The following is a 19,452-nucleotide window of genomic DNA, read 5'->3' on the forward strand; positions in this document are numbered from 1 at the left end:
CTACCCTGCTCCCTGACCCGGATGTGCCTTATTTGTATTCCGGAGACCCATCATCGGTTATACGGCAGCCATTAATCGATCTGGAGGGAGACAAGAAATTACAGGGTATGGATGCCAACTCGTGCGAAGTTGTGACACCCTCAAAATCTGGATCTAAATGCCCGCACAAACTGCGTAGAATAGACGCACATCAGATGTATTCTCCACCTCCATCGCCATACTGGAGCTCGGAGGATGGGTTTAGCCCACCGACAAAAAGATCCCTCTTCAAAAAGATCCCTCTTCAAACCATATCCTGCAATGCAGTCAGCCCCAGCCCTGATTGCTCTGAGCTGCAAGATTCTTCCTCAAATGTGGATGTAACACTCCAGACTATTCGCAAAAAAAATATGTCAACCACTCTCCACAGATATTTGGGAGAAGCGAGGAAACTCCCTCCAGAAATTTGTACCTTCCTGATCTACCTGTGCCTGACGAAGCGGCTAGCACCTTGAAAGACCATCCAGAATTGCAGGCTCTTCTAGCCCTTCTGCCTACCAAAACGGATATGGCTAGGCTGGCTATAGATCTAAAAAAAACCTGGCGACAAGACCTTCATCAAGTTAGAGCAGAGGTCAACAAATTGAACGATAGAGTGGCAGACTTGGAAGCTTTTCGGTGCTCAATTTCTGCTACAGTACAAGATTTAAAACATACTTTAGCAAACCATACTAACTCAGCAACGTTTCCTTGTTTTGCAACACGATGACCTGGAAAACACAAATAGAAGAAACAATATAGGAATAAGAGGCCTGCCAGAGGGGACACGTACTCCTGCCCTTCTCCCCGCTCTTAGAGACATTTTCAACTCTTCAAAAAAAAAACGGTTCACTCTCATATTGAAATCGACAGGGCTCATCGAGCACTCCGCCCACGTAGTGGCGACCTGACCAGACCACGTGATGTCATATGCCGTATACACTATTTTGTGGTTAAGGAAGAAATAATGCAACGAGACAGAACCTTACAGTCTATTGACTTTCAATAGAAACGAAGTCGAAAAAATATAGGAGCATGGAAACCATAGATGACTTCACTTTAAAAAATAGAATATATTTTATTAGACAATAATATAAAAGAAACAAAGTGAAGACATACAATGAGTTAAAAAAAAAGATGTGATCAACAATATGCATACAACGCTTATATGTATCCAATGAAGGCTGCCTAATATTTGTAAAGATTTATGTTAAATATCGAAAGAACATGTTTACATTAGTTTGCCACTATGGAATGTGCCCATACTCTTGCAATAGTAGTGGAGGTATGGAATCCAATCACATGAATACAATTTAAAGATATTGTATAAGTTAGCATCAGTATTATGCGTCAGTAGTAATAGCCAACTAACAATATCAATGTCAAAATAATGATTCGCATACACATAACAAAAAAAAACAAAAAACAGCTTTCCAAAAAAAAACTCTCCATTGACTTTGATGGAACGACAAATTCCCTATTTCCAAGTCTATCAAGATGCACTCTCCGACAAAGAGCATCTTTAATGCCGCTCCGCTCTTTGCTTTTGTCCCGCAATATACCCTACCGCTGGAGTTTCCCCTTTGCCCTAAATGTGAAGATGAGAAGCAGCGTTGCAGTCCTCTCCACGCCAGAGGAGCTCTCCTCTTTCTTACAGGCTCTAGAGCTCCCTCTGATGTCCCTCCCGACCTGGTAGGCATTCTTGAGCAAACCCCTGGGTCCGCTGGCTCCGTTTTCCTCCTGGAATATAAGCAGACGCACGTGTTTCTTCTCCAAGACCACAACTACAACGACGTACACAACCCACCCCACCAAGGAGCTCGCGGGACCGTTGATGTACTATGCAGATGCTCCGGGTGACTATGGTTTGCCATTAATGACGTTCCTCATTGTTAAGCACTTTGATTGCTCCTATATTGTTTTTTACCTTTATACTGTTATTTTCCTGTTGTACTCTGTTTATATCAACATTCCAATTATGACCCGGTCTCCTTGTAGCTGCGTGTATTCTCACTCCGACGGTGTCTATCACCCATACAGGGCCGGCCTTAGGATAGATGGCGCCCCGTGCGAAATGATCTTTCGGCGCTCCACCCAATCATTAAAACAAAAGTATAATGCCCCTTTAGTGCCCCCATACAATATAATAATATATTACAATCCCTTCAAGGACAGTATTTTGACCTCTAATTGTGCCCACAATACTATGCCCCCTGTAGTACCCCTACACAGTATAATGTCCGCTTAGTGGCCCCCACACAGTATAGTGCCCCCTGTAGATTTGCCATACAGCCTCCCTGTAGACAGTGCCATAATCCCCCACCTCCTCCCTGTAGATCGTGCCATACAGCCCCCCACCTCCCCCTTGTAGACAGTGCCCCAAAACAAAAATAGTACTCTCCTAGGCCTCGTTCCCACAACGAAGTGAGCTGCTCCACAACGGGATCCTTGCATAGGCCAGCGTGATCTTGTAGTCTAGTACAGAGTTTCCCAACCTTTTAGGACTCGAGGCAGCACTGGAAAAAAATAAAATTCTTCAGGGCATCCCTACCAAAAATTATTTTGAGAGAGACAAAAATTGGCTAAAAACAAGCACTACACTCGTAGGGTATGTCCACACAGCGTTTTTTCCTTCAGGAATTGACTGCGTTGTTTGACCTTTTTTTTTTTTGCGTTTTTTCTTAAGCCGTTGAAGCTAATGCAAAAACGCAGGCAAAATAGCACCAAACGAGCGCCGCAGGTATTTTCGGCCTCCTATTAATTTCAATTGGAGGTCAGAGGTGGAAACCACTTGAAGACCATCAGCCCCCCACTCTCAGTAATATGACAATCAGCCCCCCACTCACAGTAAAATAACCATAAGCCCCCACTCACAGTAAAATGACCATCAGCCCCCCCCACTCACAGTAAAATGACACTAGCCCGCCACTCACAGTAAAATAACCATCAGCCCCCCCTCACAGTAAAACGACCATCAGCCCGCCACTCACAGATTTGCCCTGTGGATAGTGCCACACAGCCCCTTGTAGGTAGTGCCACACAGCCTCCTGAAGGTAGTGCCACACAGCCACCTTGTAGGTAGTGCCACACAGCCACCTTGTAGGTAGCGCCACACAGCCCCCTTGTAGAGAGCGCCAGACAGCCCCCTTGTAGAGCGCGCCACACAGCCCCGTGTAGAGAGCGCCACACAGCCTTCTGTAGAGAGCGCCACACAGCCTTCTGTAGAGAGCGCCACACAGCCCCCTGTAGGTAGTGCCACATGGCACCCCTGTAGGTAGTGCCACATGGCACCCCGGTAGGGAGTGCCACTTGGCACCCCGGTAGGGAGTGCCACACGTCTCTGTCCATTTATGAACAGTCACATTATTGGCTTCTCCTGGAGTGGAATCCCCGGTCACAGAGTCGGCAATACTGTGGACGGGGATTCCGCTTCAGAAGTTTCCCCTGATGTTACTGTCCATATATGGACAGAGATATCAAGCAGAGTGCTCCAGGAGCGGAATCCCCGGCCACAGGGGGATTCCGCTCCTTCAAGGAGCTACAGTGGCGCTAGTGTATAGCAGAGGAGGGAGATAACTCCCTGCTCTGCTATACTGCCGTTGCTACCGCTGTAGAAGCCGTAGCGGTTACTAGCGGCGCCGCCGCCCGTGGGAGGGGGGGCGGCGCAGACGCCCTCTTGCCCGGTGTCGCCGCTAGTAGCCGCTATGGCTGCTACAGCGGTAGCGACGGTACTGAGTGAAGAAGCGCTCTGGCGGCTGCTGTGTCGCTGGGCCGGGGCGCTTCTGAAACAAGCAGGGGAAGGGAACCAGAGCAGCGCCCCCTTCCACCTGCTGGAGTGATGTGCCCTGTGTAAAGGCACAGGTCGCACAACCCTAAGGCCGGCCCTGCCCCCCATAGGTAACACTAACTCGTAGTATTAAATTAGCTCGTGCACGCATCATCTCTAGTGTTTACTACTGATAGAATTTACTGTCTTTTTTTTGTTTTGAGTGACATTTTTCTTTTCATTTGGTCATGGTCCCTAACGTAACTTCCCCTTCTTCTCTATGATACAAAGTAGAGGCCTATTTTTGAAATGACGGAGGTGTCTCTTGCTTCCTTCAATGTACAGAGATTCAACATCAAAACGATCCCCGATTCTTTACTCCATGCATAAACATAGGGTTTATATAGTTTGCTTACAGGAAACTCACTTTCATACAGATCATTTTTCGAATTTGAAAAATCACTATTACCCATCTGCATATCAAAGTAGTAACCCTGATGGTAAAACTAAAGGTGTCTATATCTTATTTCATAAATCCCTTACACATAAAATACTTCACGTTAAAACTGACCCTGACACACCTTTGTGCTTTGTGACTTGTGAGATTGGCTCATAGATTTACACTATAGGTAATATTTATGCCCCGAACATAAAATCATAGACTAATTACTCTCCTTTACACAAGGTGAACTTTAACTTTGTGCGGATTTCAATATCCTATTAATCCGTCTTTGGACACTTCCTCAGGAAAAACAAGTCTTGCATACAAGAAAAGCAATCAGGTGCGCAGAATTTTGCATGGCATGCAGTTGTGTGATGTTCGGCGCCCTAACCACCCTGACACCAAGGATTACATGTTCTATTCACATGTGCACACCTCCTACAGCAGAATAGATTACATCTTTGCCCAGCATAGACTGCTTACTCATGTATCTTCCTCCAATATTTGCAAAATTTTGCTGTCTGATCATGCCCCGGTTTTCTGTGCATTTCGACTTCTACCGAACTCTAAAAGCTCCTTTACTTGGAGTCTCAATGAGTCGCTCCTTCAGGACGCATTATGTAAACAGGAACTTCAACAAGCGATAATGAACTTTTAACAAGACCATGTATGAGACACCACCTTTGCCCAATTAGATAGGAAGCCCTAAAATGTGTTTTGAGAGGGGTATTAATCAAACATGGGGCCGGAATAAAGAAAGAGGCAAGAGCTAAATTACTCTCTCTGCTTTTGGATTTCCACTTATTGGAAACCCAACAAAAACGCACCTTACAAAATGACACGCTCGAAAAACTCCTGCTTACTCGTCAAGAGATTCAAAATATGCTGAATCGGAAATACAACCGTACTCTACACTTATTCTCCCGTTCATTTGAATGGGGTAATAATCCAAGTAAACTCCTAGCTTTAGCATTGAAAGAGCAGATAATAGCATCATATATTCTCTCAATTAAAAACAACTTTGGGGGGGGGGGGGGTGTGGCCGGATGCCGAGGGAAGAGGACTTGTGAGGCAGGAGCTCCGTGCTACTTTCTTCACTAGCGGCTAAAACAGAAGTAAAAGACAAGCATGAAGACTCTCTCCTTGTGTCTCATTACCTATCTCCTCCCTGGGGCGATCAGCAATCATGACGAGGGGCAAGAGGAAAGGTCAGGGTCCGCCAAAACTAACGGCCTTCTTCCCGCCTGTCTCTCAAGATGGCGCCAGAACACGCCGGAGACCTGCTCCGTTACTGGCAGCTAATGGGGTGAGCACATCCCCCTCTACCAGCCCTAATATATCTCCGGCTGTGAAAAATTTACCGCTTAGACCACCATCCAGCCTCTTTCTGGAGAAATTACCCTCTCATCCAGTGGCATAGCTATAGGAGTCGCAGCGGTCGCAATTGCGACAGGGCCCCGAACCCAGGGGGCCCGCGCCCCCCTGCACCACATCAATAAAAAGTTACTATAGTAACTGGGGCCACGGGCCCCTCTTACTATAGTAACTGACAGTGCTTACGCGCCTGGTTCCGGAACGCAGTGGAGGTCCTGACGTCACAGCGCTGTGCGCAGCGCATTACGTCACAGCGCTATGCTACGCGCACAACATCCCAACCCTGGATAGAGTCAGGACCTCCGCTGCGGCTGAAGAGGAGGGTAAGATTAATATCCATGTCTGCTGAAGCGGATTGGTTGGGGTCCGACTTCCAGGACCCCGCCAATCAGCTGTTTTGAAGGGGCCGCTGCGAGAGCTGCTTCCCCTTCATTCCGGTCACTTGCTCACACTGTGAATCCGTGTCGGCGACTCAGTGTGAGCAAGTAAGGGAAATTAAGGGGAAGCAGTTCTCGTACGAGCGCTGTGACCCCTTCAAAACAGCTGATTGGCGGGGGTCCCAGTAGTCAGACCCCGACTCATAAGCTATTGATGGCCTATCCTGAGGATAGGCCATCAATGTTTAGGGACTGGACAAGCCTTTTAAGCCTACGATGTAGTAGGCTTAGAGGGCCCATGAGACAGGATCACAGATTGAGTGATGCTGTCTGCTGGGCCCTGTATCTAAGCCAATCACATGGTAGGCTTAGATACAGGGCCCATATGTGATCCTGTCTGATGGGCCCTGTATATAAGCCTACCACACGGTAGGTTTATATACAGGGCCCCAGCAGCCAGTAATCTTATACTGTATAGGATTACTGTCTGCTGGGGCCCTGTATCTAGGCATCTTACATAACCACATGTTAAGCTTAGATACAGGGCCCATATGTGATACTGTCTGTTGGACCCTGTATCTAAGCCTACCATATGGTAGGCTTAGATACAAGGCTCCAGCAAACAGTAATCTTATACTATATAAGATTGCTGTCTGCTGGACCCTGTATCTAAACCTACCTTCTGTTTTTCACGCAGCGTGTGTCCACTGCGTGAAACTTACTGCATGTCCTATACTTGTGCGTTTTTTGCGCATCACGCACCCATTGAAGTCAATGGGTGCGTGAAAATCACGGACAGCACATGGAAGCACATCCGTGTGCTGTGCGTGATTCACGCAACAGTTTATAAAGGAATGATTTTGAAAAAGAAAAGCACCTCCCTCAGTTTATTTTGCTGATGTGAAACACGTGACATACTGATGACATACGCGCGTAAAAAATGCAGACACGCACCATACACTGATGTCACACGGAACAGCAATGCAGGAAAAACGCTGCGTTTTTTACGCGCGCAAAACGAACACGTTCATGTGAATAAGTCCTTAAAGGGGCAGCGCACGCACCGGACATTGATGAATCATCAGGCTGTGAGTACCCTGGACTATAAGAGGGGTCCAGCCCCCTGCTTCGATGCCTGAGCGTTGTTGTTGTTTCCCTAGTTTGTCTATGCAATGGTCTCCTAGTGTGTTCCTGTTTGAGTACTGTGCTGAGCCAAAGTCGTGCCGTGCTGTATACCACGCCTGACCTGCTTCACCACGCCGAACGTCTACCTGCTGCCTAGTCCCAGCCGAGCCTGCCTTGCTACTGTCCGAGCTGCCACAGGTACCCTATACGAACTATAGACATTGACCTGCGCCCTGTTGGACAGCTGCCATACCGCCAAGGCGGTACGGCCCAGTGGGTCCACAGACTCTACATGACACATACACATATATACAGTGAAGGAAATAAGTATTTGATCCCTTGCTGATTTTGTAAGTTTGCCCACTGTCAAAGACATAAACAGTCTAGAATTTTTAGGCTAGGTTAATTTTACCAGTGAGAGATAGACTATATTAAAAAAAAAAACAGAAAATCACATTGGCAAAATTATATATATTTATTTGCATTGTGCACAGAGAAATAAGTATTTGATCACTTTGGCAAACAAGACTTAATACTTGGTGGCAAAACCCTTGTTGGCAAGCACAGCAGTCAGACGTTTTTTGTAGTTGATGATGAGGTTTGCACACATGTTAGATGGAATTTTGGCCCACTCCTCTTTGCAGATCATCTGTAAATCAGTAAGATTTTGAGGCTGTCGCTTGGCAACTCGGATCTTCAGCTCCCTCCATAAGTTTTCGATGGGATTAAGGTCTGGAGACTGGCTAGGCCACTCCATGACCTTAATGTGCTTCTTTTTGAGCCACTCCTTTGTTGCCTTGGCTGTATGTTTCGGGTCATTGTCGTGCTGGAAGACCCAGCCATGAGCCATTTTTAATGTCCAGGTGGAGGGAAGGAGGTTGTCACTCAGGATTTGACGGTACATGGCTCCATCCATTCTCCCATTGATGCGGTGAAGTAGTCATGTGCCCTTAGCAGAGAAACACCCCCAAAACATAATGTTTCCACCTCCATGCTTGACAGTGGGGACGGTGTTCTTTGGGTCATAGGCAGCATTTCTCTTTCTCCAAACACGGCGAGTTCAGTTAATGCCAAAGAGCTCAATTTTGTCTCATCTGACCACAGCACCTTCTCCCAATCACTCAGAATCATTCAGATGTTCATTTGCAAACTTCAGACGGGCCTGTACATGTGCCTTCTTGAGCAGGGGGACCTTGCGGGCACTGCAGGATTTTAATCCATTACGGCGTAATGTGTTACCAATGGTTTTCTTGGTGACTGTGGTCCCAGCTGCCTTGAGATCATTAACAAGTTCCCCCGTGTAGTTTTCGGCTGAGCTCTCACCTTCCTCAGGAATCAAGGATACCCCACGAGGTGAGATTTTGCATGGAGCCCCAGATCGATGTCTATTGACAGTCATTTTGTATGTCTTCCATTTTCTTACTATTGCACCAACAGTTGTCTCCTTCTCACCCAGCATCTTACTTATGGTTTTGTAGCCCATTCCAGCCTTGTGCAGGTCGATGTTCTCGTCCCTGACATCCTTAGAAAGCTCTTTGGTCTTGCCCATGTTGTAGAGGTTAGAGTCAGACTGATTAATTGAGTCTGTGGACAGGAGTCTTTGATACAGGTGACCATTTAAGACAGCTGTCTTTAATGCAGGCACCAAGTTGATTTGGAGCGTGTAACTGGTCTGGAGGAGGCTGAACTCTTAATGGTTGGTAGGGGATCAAATACTTATTTCTCTGTGCACAATGCAAATAAATATATATAATTTTGACTATGTGATCTTCTGTTTTTTTAAAAATATAATCTATCTCTCACTGGTAAAATTAACCTAGCCTAAAAATTCTAGACTGTTCATGTTTTTGACAGTGGGCAAACTTACAAAATCAGCAAGGGATCAAATACTTATTTCCTTCACTGTATATATATATATATATATATATATATATATATATATATATATATACATACACACACATACATATATATATACACATACATATACACATACATACACTATATATATATATATATATATATACACACACACATACACTATATATACACACACACATGTACACATCACAGACACACATGAATGTGCACATTATACACATATAAAGTACACATTGTAAACATATATGCACTTACCTTTTATGTAGGATATTTGTGAATGACGTTCAGCAGCTTAATGGCCCGACAGAGTGCCGCAGACAGTCTCCCCTCCCTCTCCCTCATGTCCCGACTGGTAGCAGCAGCAGCAGCAGGAGGAGAGGTGTGTAGAGTAGAGAAGGGGGGCTGGAGGGGGAGCTTCTAAAGCAGCAGAGGGAGTTTTAAGATCGCAGCACAGACCATGGCTGCTAATAGCTGGGAGTCGGACAGAAGCTCACCTTGCCTTATGACAGGTGCGACCCTGGCACCGAGGCCCCCTCCGATGCTAGCGACGCCACCGGGCATGAGGGGGTCCGTGCGGTCATGTGCTGTTTGGGCGGCCATGGGCCCCCTGGGAGCCTTGTGCCACGGGCAGCCGCCTGAACCGCCCTAATTATGATCCGCCACTGGCCCTGCATCTAAGCCTACCACATGTGTTACTATGAATACCCATGACTGAATGTGTGGACATATCACACATCCCAAAAAGGGACAAAATCAAACACCAAGTACACAAGTATGACTTGTAATAATGGCAATACTTTATTAAATATAGATAAAAACATGTTGGCCATCAGGACCTAAAATAAGACATACAATTAAAATGCATGGATGTGGAGAACACAAGAGCTGTAACAAGTAAAGAATACTCAAGAGGCAAAGAAAAGCATAATAAACAACTTGCAAATAAAGAAGTTCAAGAACCACAATGTGGTACATGCACAGTGCACAGAGAAAGTAATGAGCCAAACAGAGTGTATAGCGAGCAGAGCCCACCCACACTGGTATATGTGTGAGTGTAAAGATATAGTGACCAGGGAGTAACCGCAAATCAAATCTGGTCCCAGGACCTATACCAACCGGTATACTGCATAATCAGCCTAAAAGTGGACACCACACCACGAGCCCCAACGCACGTTTCGCGGTAGCTTTCTCAAGGGGTACTGACAGGAGGGGTATCTGGCACTGTATTTGTACTGCATGGTGGGAGGAGTTAATTTAGCCAAAGGCCAATAGTGGCCAACTACTACAGGTGAATAGTATTAAGGATTGAAGTGATGCAGCAGGTGTATGCACCACTGAATACCAAGGATATAATTACCTTAAGTGGTGTTATTGTAGAGGCAACACGGCCAGAGTCAAACCCTAAATCTGCGCACTCAAGACGGGAGTGCGCATGCGCACGACATAAAGAAGGGGATGCCGCGACAGGAGAACACGGCAGCGTCAATAAGACGCACCATACGACGGTGGCCATTTTGGAAACTGGAAAGAGTAGAAAAAGTGCCAGCAAAGAGCATAGGGCGATTGTAGAGTACAAGACTAAACAAGCTACATATAGTGATAACATCTAGAATGTACATATGTAAATAGCAGTGAACGCTAATTTTAAACGCCAATCCATACCCATACATGTGCGTCCAAAAGACGCACATCTAGGTATACACAAGCGCCAACATAAGAATTCCGTAGCAGGGTAGTATGCTTATAAATATCTAATGCCATAATACATTAACCCTTTTGTAGGCAAGCATAAAATTATTAATAAATAATGCCCACTTATAGAACAGAGAACAAAATTAAATGTAGCATTATGTGAATGAGGGTCATGGTGATGAACACAGAATATGCATACAATATAAATATGTGCACAAACAAGTAATGCAGTTTATATAATACCATAATGTAATTACATACATATCCCAATATAAACAATTTAATTACATATATATATATATATATATATATATATATATATATATATATATATATATATATATATATGTACAATGTAATCAACATAAAACAAATATATATATCCAAAAGATAGATAGACCAGAGGATCAATATATAAATATATAAATAAATGAAAATATTATATAACCATGTGAAATAAGGTGAGTGAACACACGTGCAAAGTGATGGGTGAAAAAATAAATATTTTTATTATTATAATAAAAAATAATAAAATGTGATGCACACGTGAAGATGCACCTGAAAAAAAAATATAACAATTTTTATTAATCATATCAAATAACACATCAAGTAAAGGGTGTAATGTTATACCGAACAAATATAAGAGACGTGTCAAGATTTGTATAAAATAGCAAATCAGAAGTGTGTGATAATAGTGTATATGTGTATATGGAGCGTGAAAAAAAAATAAAAATAAAAAGTGATGTGTGTAAGGAATAAATATGTGAGGAGGTAGAGTGTATACTGCTAACAGTAACAATCTAATGTGTAAATAAACCTACAACCCAAACGTATATAGGGATATGATGAATACCCCCTGAGAAAGCTACACGGAGTGTAAAACAACAAAAAGTGGTAAACATGCTGATAGATGGCCACTGACAAAAAATGTTCGCCCTTCGGAGTCCAGATATTATAGTACGCCCAATAATAGTGTGACCACAGCGCCTATGGACATACAAAAAACAATTGAGAAATAGCTTCAGATAAAATATGACAACCAGTATACAAAGTTTACGAAAAACCAAAGAAAAGCCAGCATAATCTATAAAATATCTCTAGAAGTCAACCAAACCAATCAAAACTGGAAATGCACATAAATATACAACATTAAAAACTGATGATGCTATGGGACCATGAGACCAATTACAAGAAGGAGGCGAAGGACATTTTTTCGTTCAGCCCAAAAGGCGAGCTAGTGTTCAATTTGGTAATCCATTTGCATTCTATACGTTCTAATTTACGAAAAGTATCACCTCCACGCGATCCGATAATAATTTTGTCAATACCATGAACCTTCAGATCTTGCCATCTGTTATTATGAAAGTCACGAAAATGTCTGGGAATGGACTTCAGTTTGTCGATTTCATCACGGTTGTTACTCTCAATTGTCCGAGCCTTTTTAATATCCCTGACATGTGCCTGAATTCTCATTTTTAGTTCTCTTGTGGTCATGCCCACATAGGAGAGGCCACACGGACAAGTAGCCATGTAGACCACCCCAGTTGTACTGCAGTTGATAAAGTGTACGATTTTAAAACATTTTTTATTTTCAGAATCAGAGAATGTATCAGTCCTTACAATCAACTTGCAAATGGAACAATGACCACAAGAAAAAGATCCCCAAGTTGGTCCTTTAGAGACAAAAAGATAAGTCTTAGGATTAGGAGTACTGTAATGACTTTGGACCAAATGATCACCAAGAGTTTTACTTTTTTTGGCTGTAAATTTTGGTCTAGAGGGTAGGTATTTCTTTAGATCAGGATCGGTGAGCAATATAGGCCAAAACCGAGTCACAATTTTCCTCATCTCCACCCATTGTGTGTTGTAGGGAGTGATGAGACTTACCGTTTCATCCTTACTTTTGCGTTTGTATTGGGTAAGTAAACTATTTTGGTGGTATGGCGTGCTCTCTGGTAACCCTTCTCAATGTCAATGTTGGGATACCCGCGTTGTGAAAAGCAAGTCCTCAAGCATTGAGACTCTATTTCAAAATTAGAGTCAGAGTCACACACACATCTTGCCCTTAAGAATTGCCCCGTTGGGATAGCCCGTATTACATGTGTGGGGTGAAAAGACGATGCATGTAGGAGAGAGTTTACAGCTGTTCGCTTCCGGAAAATAGTAGTACTGAGCTTACCTGTATCTTGCACTATCATTTTGATATCCAGAAAATCCATGCTTGTTTGACTAATCACACTTGTTAGTTTGATGTTCTGTGTGTTGGCATTCAAAATAGATAAGAACCGATCCAGTTCTATACGCGTGCCCTGCCATATAAAAAGGATGTCATCGATAAAACGCATCCAGCCCACAACACATCCAGATACCATGTCCATAGCTTCCCGTACAGTTTCCTGTTCCCAGAAGCCTAGAAATTAATTTGCATAAGAGGGTGCACAGGTCGCACCCATCGCTGTCCCACGAAGTTGTAAGTAGTGTTTGTCCCTGAACACAAAGTAGTTGTGCTCAAGGACAAAACACATGAGAAGGATCAAAAATTTAACCAGTTCGTGATCGTAATTACATGAACGTAAAAAGTATTGAATTGTACGCAAACCAAAATCATGATCGATACACGTGTAAATGGATTCCACATCGCAGGATACTAGGTACATATCCTGCTCAATGGTCACCCCATCCAGACTCTTCAGCACATCCGTGGAGTCCTTAACATAGGATTGAATAGGTATAGGTCCTGGGACCGGATTTGATTTGCGGTTACTCCCTGGTCACTATATCTTTACACTCACACATATACCAGTGTGGGTGGGCTCTGCTCGCTATACACTGTTTGGCTCATTACTTTCTCTATTATGCAAGTACTGTGCATGTACCACATTGTGGTTTTTGAACTTCTTTATTTGCAAGTTGTTCTTTGAATTGTTTATTATGCTTTTCTTTGCCTCTTGAGTATTCTTTACTTGTTACAGCTCTTGTGTTCTCCACATCCATGCATTTTAATTGTTTGTCTTATTTTAGGTCCTGATGACCAACATGTTTTTATGTATATTTTATAAAGTATTGCCATTATTACAAGTCATACTTGTGTACTTGGTGTTTGATTTTGTACCTTTTTGGGATGTGTGATATGTCTACACATACAGTCATGGCTATTCATTCTTTGTTTTTATTTTGATATGTGTGGACGTTTATCGTGAACGTTTATCGTTTGGTCTGTTACTATATAGGTATTCATCACATGTGTTATTAATAGTTTTTTTTGTGCTTGTGTTATTTTTATAGGTTTTACGTCTATGTCTGGACTACGTCAGATTCGAGGACTACTAAAAAAATAATTGGAAAAAACGATGTGCCCCCCCCCCCCCCATTTTCATAACCAGCCAGATACAACATGGCAGCAGCAGCAGCCTTAGCGTTAGCGTTACCTGGGTGGGAAGGGCCACTGTTTTTGGTATTCCCCAGCCAAATACTACCAGCCTGCGTCTGCCCCAGTGCCCGACCATCACTACAGATGGTCGGGTACTGGTTCGTACCTGGCTCTTCCCAGTACCCCTGGTGGCGGTGGGTACCGGGGTAATAACGGGGGTTAGTGTTAGCCTCAGCATAACATTAAATACAAGGACATAGAAAAAATAATTGTATTGAAATAAAGAAACCCACACAACCCTCATTAACCATTTTATTGAGAATAAAAAGAACGCTGTCATTGAAGTAGTCCTCGAATCCGACGTAGTCCCACGACCGAACCTGTAAAATAACACACAAAATTAATTAGTAACACATAAAGAAGCAAAACAATTATTCTTCTTACCTTTCCTGGGTCCAGCGCTGGAGCCGCAAGGGGGCAGGGGGCAATAATAACTTTTGCATCGGGGCTTATATGCCTTTAGCTATGCCCCTGCTCTCCTTATCATCATAGGGGAATATTGCAGTGGCAGCTCTGCCTCCATCTGACCCTCCAGTCTCCTCAGCAGAGATGAGACTCCTTTTTCAAGAGTTCAAAGGAGCTCTACACAATGACATTCAGTCAGCAATCTCTATTATGCATGCTAATATGACAGAGGTGCGGGAGAGAACAGCTATTTTGAAAGAAAAAATTGAGGAATTTGTTAATGCACACAACTTTCTAGTTGATCCCTATAACAAAATGGAGGATGATATTTCCATTATAGAACTTAAATTAGCTGATCTGGAAGATCGCTCCAGAAGAAATAATATCCCTGAATCAGTTTCCGACTCACAACTACAGGAATTCCTGACCAATTTATTTATGGTCTCATTCATACAGCTAAGGAAAGCGATCTCCTTATTGATAGGGCACACAGAGTTTCTAAACCAAGGAGCCTTCCTTCCAGTGTGTCAACAGACGTTCTAGCACGCCTCCATGTTTACCAGTTTAAGGAAGCAGTAATGAAAGCAACAATCCATAAAAAGGAACTTCCAGAACCCTTCCAACATATCTCCTTATTTGCAGACCTCTCCTCTGCTACTCTCCCCAGAAGAAGAGAATTTTCAGCATTCACTAAAATTTTAAGAGACCACAGCATCCAGTTAAACGGATTATCGTACACAACGGAACAACTCATGTTGTTCTTGATCCAAAAGATGCAGCTATTCTTCTGACAAAATGGTCTCTTTACCAACCACAAGATGGCGATAGATCTCCACCTAAGAAAAAACTTCTACCAACTCTTGCCCAGGAATGGATAAAATCATCAGATGGCAGACACTCTGGTGAAGCTACTTGAATACATGTCTTAAAGAGGCTCTGTCACCAGATTTTGCAACCCCTATCTGCTATTGCAGCAGATAGGCACTGCAATGTAGATTACAGTAACGTTTTTATTTTAAAAAAACGAGCATTTTTGGCCAAGTTATGACCATTTTTGTAGTTATGCAAATGAGGCTTGCAAAAGTCCAAGTGGGTGTGTTTAAAAGTAAAAGTCCAAGTGGGCGTGTATTATGTGCGTACATCGGGGCGTTTTTAATACTTTTACTAGCTGGGCGCTCTGAAGAGAAGTAACATCCTCTTCTCTTCAGAACGCCCAGCTTCTGACAGTGCAGATCTGTGACGTCACTCACAGGTCCTGCATCGTGACGGCCACATCGGCACCAGAGGCTACTGTTGATTCTGCAGCAGCATCAGCGTTTGCAGGTACGCTGATGCTGCTGCAGAATCAACTGTAGCCTCTGGTGCCGATGTGGCCGTCACGATGCAGGACCTGTGAGTGACGTCACAGATCTGCACTGTCAGAAGCTGGGCGTTCTGAAGAGAAGAGGATGTTACTTCTCTTCAGAGCGCCCAGCTAGTAAAAGTATTAAAAACGCCCCGATGTACGCACATAATACACGCCCACTTGGACTTTTACTTTTAAACACACCCACTTGGACTTTTGCAAGCCTCATTTGCATAACTACAAAAATGGTCATAACTTGGCCAAAAATGCTCGTTTTTTAAAAATAAAAACGTTACTGTAATCTACATTGCAGCGCCTATCTGCTGAAATAGCAGATAGGGGTTGCAAAATCTGGTGACAGAGCCTCTTTAAAGGGAAGGTGTCAAGAATTTCTTATTTTTTACATAATATTGCTTTTAGTGTGATATTAAAATAAATTTTATTTATTTGTGTTCTTGTGTTCTACTTATTTTATTTTTTTTCTTACTTTGACTTCTCTATGGGGGCTGCCATTTTTTTTTCATCTCTGCATGTGTCGATTAACGACACATACAGAGATGGAATACGGCACATACATCTCCATAGAGAATGCGAATGGGAGCCGTTCCATTCACTGCAGCGTACGCCGTCTGTGTGGGAATGTCGCATGCGCTGCTCCCACACAGACCAAAACGAAGCTCGTTAGAGCGAAATCCAGCGCCATTTTCATGTGGACCGGAAGGTGCTGCCGGACAGTCAGATGACGACTTCCAGCCATATGTTCAAGGAAGCGAATGCGCAAGGAATAGGAGCGGAGGCGGCAGGTAAGTTATACTTACAAATGCGTCCTTTTGGCCAAAATGATTACTAATACCGCAGGTATTTTTCATTACTACATATATTCGCTTCTCTTGGACACAGCCGGGTCTTTGATGCTGGGAGAGCATGGTGTGTTGTTGTTTGGCATAGCAAACAGGGTAGCCCGCTCTATGAACTATCAAGGCGTCACAAATAGGCTTCTACCTGGCTATACACGTTGTGCCTCATGACGTACACACTATCCCTCCATGTTTCACACACTTGCACCCATTATCCATTTATTTCTATTGAGGCACTTCACTCATTACTGCCCCCTATATTTCACTCTTAGTATTACACTTACACACACACTATTCATTTATTATTTCTTACTACACATCCCATGCACCACACACACCACTCCCCTCAAGACCAGTGGGAGTGGCTATTATTATTTAAAGCACCTGCTCACTCCATCAGCATTTTCTGACCTGGCTGTGTCCATTTGTAAGTATGGCCTTTTTCTGTGTTTTCATATATGTCCCCTTGTTTTTATCGGTTCTGTTTGTACATCAGGAACGTTCTGTTCCATTTAAGGAGTTAGGGACTCGCAAGTCTGGGGATCCTTGTCGTGGATTGCGAGCTTGCGTCCTTTTGGCCAAAATGATTACTAATACCCCAGGTATTTTTCATTACTACATATATTCGCTTCTCCTGGACACGGCCGGGTCTTTGATGCTGGGAGAGCATGGTGTGTTGTTGTTTGGCATAGCAAGCAGGGTAGCCCGCTCTATGAACTATCAAGGCGTCATAAATAGGCTTCTACCTGGCTATACACGTTGTGCCTCATGACGTACACACTATCCCTCCATGTTTCACACACTTGCACCCCATTATCCATTTATTTCTATTGAGGCACTTCACTCATTACTGCCCCCTATATTTCACTCTTAGTATTACACTTACACACACACTATTCATTTATTATTTCTTACTACACATCCCATGCACCACACACACCACTCCCCTCAAGACCAGTGGGAGTGGCTATTATTATTTAAAGCACCTGCTCACTCCTTCATCAGCATTTTCTGACCTGGCTGTGTCCATTTATAAGTATGGCCTTTTTCTGTGTTTTCATATATGTCCCCTTGTTTTTATCGGTTCGGCAGGTAAGTTATGTTTGTGTATGTGATGTGTGTATTATGTTAGTGTTATACTGTCTGCTTAGCACTGTATCTAATCCACCTACACTGTGCATTCGCTCAGAAAATGGCGGCACACAGTGTAGGAGGTTTGAAGATTCAACCCCCTCCTTCTCCTGGCACTAGCCAGAATAAGGGAGGGGGGATTGTGTGAGGACACTAGAGCGAGTGTGTCTACCCCAAATTTGCAGCATAAAGCAATGAGGTTGCTTTACCATGCTGCAATTTTGGGAACTGCTCCCTCTAGTGACCAGCACATGGAAAGGTTATAAATTAGAATATAATTTATGATATTTCCTGACTTGTGAAAAAAAAATTCTACCGACACATTCCCTTTAAGGACTTTCAGGTATCACTTAATCACCTGGATACGTTTTTCTTCGTTCCTTCAAACCTTACAGTTTATTGTATCAGCATATAATTGACTTATTCCTCGTGTCAAGTTTCTTTTTTCGCATAAAAAAAAAGTTAATTGCTTTTTACTTCCTTATTGTGATTGAAGGCGCTGGAGCCCCTTCTGCCTTTGTTTGGTACTTTTTGCTCGTCCTACTGTTTGGAACCACCTTCCAATTTGGGTTGCCTTATCTGTGATTTCCCTACGGTTCATTTTGAAGCTGAACTATAACTTTTTGCTATATTCTATATTGCTTTGTTTATATTGCTATGTTTTTTTACTAATGTTTTACATGTATATTTTTCACTGTTTCTTACATTTGGTGTTACAGGATGGTCAAATTTCATTAATTCTGATGTTCATGTGTACTCTCATTTTCCCTTTCAATACTTTGGGTTTAATTCAACTATTTTTTTATAAATTCTTTTATTTTCGATTTTCTCAAAACAAAAACACGGCAATGCAAGCATCTGCAGTACACACATCGGCTCACAGGCCAGTATGTGTTTACATTAAGTGCAAGGAGAACAATAAGGTATATCTGATACTACAATTAAGACGGACCTCCTATGCATCCCGGACCCGCAGCCATGCACAGAGGTCCGTGGGTAAACATATCAGAAAGGGAGAATAAAGAAAGAGAAGAGAAATGACAGAGAGAGGGAAGGGAGGGAAGAGAACTAGCAGTGTCCCCTAGGCTTCAGAAATATATTCAAGAGGCCACGATGTTCCTGAACTCCGCAGAAGATTGGAATCTGACCCAGTGATACCAAGTCTTGAGGAACTTGGCACGGGTGCCTCTCATGGATGCCGTGAGATCCTCCATTCTCATGATCTCCTGTATCTTACTGAACCACGTTAATCGATGGATTGCAAGTTTGTCTCCACAGCGCAGGGATACATGCTCTAGCTGCATTCACCAGATGGCAAACCAAAGAACGGCGGTACATGGATAACGGAGCCTCGCACAGATGGAGCAAGAAGAAGGCCGGCGTATGCGGGAGGTGGAAATCCGTGAATTTGGAGGAGATACGCCACACCTCTGACCAAAAATCTGTCTGCCGCGGACACTCCCAAAAGATATGTAAAATCATGCCCATCTGGTCTCCACATCTCCAACACAGTGGTGAAACCGCAGGAATCATTGCATGCAATCTGGAAGGCACTCTATACCATCGCAATAAGATCTCAAATCCCGCCTCCTGATACCTGCTAGCCATG

This window comes from Rhinoderma darwinii, chromosome 9 (genome assembly GCF_050947455.1).
Source record: "Rhinoderma darwinii isolate aRhiDar2 chromosome 9, aRhiDar2.hap1, whole genome shotgun sequence".
NCBI lineage: Eukaryota > Metazoa > Chordata > Amphibia > Anura > Rhinodermatidae > Rhinoderma > Rhinoderma darwinii.